Here is a 3078-nt window from a genome sequence, read left to right on the forward strand (position 1 = left end):
ATCAATTCATGTGAATATGACTGAAAAATTTCATTTGTTTTCTGAAAAGGTGGTGTCTATTTACTTGTGACCACGCTGTGTAGATTGTCAACAACTCAACCACTGACTTATTATACGGAGAACGGCGTCAATATTATTTTTATATATATATCTGTGTGATGATATGCAACAGTTATTCAATATTTTTATACTTTAAACACATATCCATGCCAACAGGAAGAAGACAACGACGAAAAAGATGAATTAGACTTGATTGCCGATGACGAAGCTGAAGATGAGGAAAATGATGTCGACGACGAAGAAGTAATGGAAAAACCAAAAGGTGGATGAGTGTGTTATCAAGTTGTTTACAAGTGTGTGTGGCTTAGATATACTTAATCTTACGCTTTTGAAATACGCATAATAAATAACTCTACAGGTTTTGCTTTTACCGTATTTTTTTTCTAAATAAAGCTTTCAGTTAGCTACCAGTGTTTAATCCATAAAACAGTTACGTTTAACGCTATTTCCTCAACCAGAAATACTGGAATATTAAATATACTTGTCAAGGGAAGTCATTTCTTAAGTTGGGCGCACTTATTAGCGATAGCAATACGAAAGTCTTGAAGTTACTTATAAATTATACGAGACAATGTGTCTTACGTACAATACAGCTTAGGCCTATTTGAAATTTGTTAGGACATAGTAAATGCCGCCTATTAAAACTGTATTTTTCTTACCTAACTACTCTTTTAGTTAATGACGTAAATTCTAACACACACATATATATTTAAAGCAGGATTATTAAAAAAAAGATCTGCGAATTTTTTTAACTTTCTGACTTGTATTATTTCTAGAGCAACGAAGATTTAAAACAAAGGGTATACATCTAGTTCTCTGCTTTCAACTTTATTCATTAGAACTCAATATTGGAAGAAAAAACGTTTTCTATAACTCACCTTTATGGCCAATAGGCCGGCGAACAGAACGATGCAAAGACATAGCACAAACGAAAACTTCATTTTAATTGGTAACAGTTAAGTACCTAGAATAATGAACAAAAGCATAAGATTGTGTTTAATGTATTGAAAGTTATTAGAGTAAAAAATTTAGAGTAAGTAGTAAGTTACGTATATATATTTAATCATTTACACGCTGAGATAGTTAAAATGACTGACCCGGTTGCCAAAATACTTTCTGTGCGGAAGTACAATTTAGAAATATAACAGTAATAATGAAAAAAAGAATAGTTAAGATTAGGACGACATTTTTGTAAGTTTTCACACAGAATTGTTTAACATAATAATATTTCGATTGACTTACGTTATCAAACAATTAACTATTGTTTTGGTTTAAAACAAATGTCATAATGAACATTTCACTAGGAGGACTGAGTGGTGAAAATTTGTACCACGTACTAGTCTACACGTATGCAAGTATATATTAACACATTGTAAACAGTAACGCATACCAGTCTACCCATATACAAATAAATATTAACACATACCAGTCTACCCATATACAAATAAATATTAACACATACCAGTCTATACATATACAACTATATATTAACACATAGTAAATATTAACACATACCAGTCTATACATATACAAGTATATATTAACACATACCAGTCTATCCATATACAAGTATATATTAACACATAGTAAATAGTAACACATACCAGTCTACCCATATACAAATAAATATTAACACATACCAGTCTACCCATATACAAGTAAATATTAACACATACCAGTCTATCCATATACAAGTATATATTAACACATAGTAAATAGTAACACATACCAGTCTAACCATATACAAATAAATATTGACACATAGTAAATAGTAACACATACCAGTCTACCCATATACAAATAAATATTAACACATACCAGTCTACCCATATACAAGTAAATATTAACACATACCAGTCTATCCATATACAAGTATATATTAACGCATACCAGTCTATAGATATACAAGTAAATATTAACATATACCAGTCTATACATATGCAAGTAAATATTAACACATACCAGTCTACACGTATACAAGTAAATATTCACACATACCAGTCTATAGATATACAAGTAAATATTAACATATACCAGTCTATACATATGCAAGTAAATATTAACACATACCAGTCTATACATATACAAATAAATATTAACGCATACCAGTCTATAGATATACAAGTAAATATTAACATATACCAGTCTATACATATGCAAGTAAATATTAACATATACCAGTCTATACATATGCAAGTAAATATTAACACATACCAGTCTATACATATACAAATAAATATTAACGCATACCAGTCTATAGATATACAAGTAAATATTAACACATACCAGTCTACACGTATCCAAGTAAAAATGTCTACTTTAAGCTGTATCTTTGTTCGTTTTTTGAACTAGTTAGTAGAAGTTGTAAACTACTAATTCAACCAATTAGCAATGATAAGTTTGTTCAATTACTACCAAATATGAATGAAAACGAGTGCAACCAATACACAAAGAAAACGTGATAAGTAGTTATAAAACTCCAGAATGAACACTTCCATTAAGAGGGTGTTGGCCTAACGGACATGGCAGAAAAATATAAAAATATACATGTCATTCTGTAGTCTTGACTAAATGTTGTTCAGCAAGAAGTGAGAAGAAAAACTTGGATAATAAAGAACAAATTGATATGTCTAAACGAAAACTTTTCTAGTTTTATTTTGTGCGAAGTTTCGGACAGACGCCTTCGTCAGGCGATAAGACGGTTTTTACTGCCTGACGATGGACGTCTGCCCGAAACTTCGCCCAAAGTAAAACTAGAAAAAGTTTTCATTTAGACGCGTCAGTTTATCCTTTCTTAACTTTTATACAGGTTTTGAAACTTTACTGACCTTATAGCTCTTGATCAAATTTCCATCAAACAATTAATCAATAGGAAAAAATAACATACTCAAATTATAATGTAGAGTATATAAACCCAATATAAATGCATTTATGGAAAATAGTTTTTAATCCATTAAGTCATATAAAATAGTTTTTAATCCATTAAGTCATATAAAATAGTTTTTAATCCATTAAGTT

General features: G+C 29.9%; 1 long non-coding RNA gene across 1 annotated transcript in view; it reads right to left on the reverse strand.

The window, feature by feature from the left end:
- Positions 1–937: 937 nt before the first annotated feature.
- LOC111085865 overlaps positions 938–3078 on the reverse strand; it is an 18903-nt gene continuing 16762 nt past the window's right edge. The window contains exon 2 of the long non-coding RNA XR_002610639.1: positions 938–1024. This is a non-coding gene — a long non-coding RNA (uncharacterized LOC111085865). The remainder of the gene's footprint in view (positions 1025–3078) is intronic.

Source organism: Limulus polyphemus, unplaced genomic scaffold (assembly GCF_000517525.1).
Source record: "Limulus polyphemus unplaced genomic scaffold, Limulus_polyphemus-2.1.2 Scaffold669, whole genome shotgun sequence".
In the NCBI taxonomy this organism is placed as follows: Eukaryota; Metazoa; Arthropoda; class Merostomata; order Xiphosura; family Limulidae; genus Limulus; species Limulus polyphemus.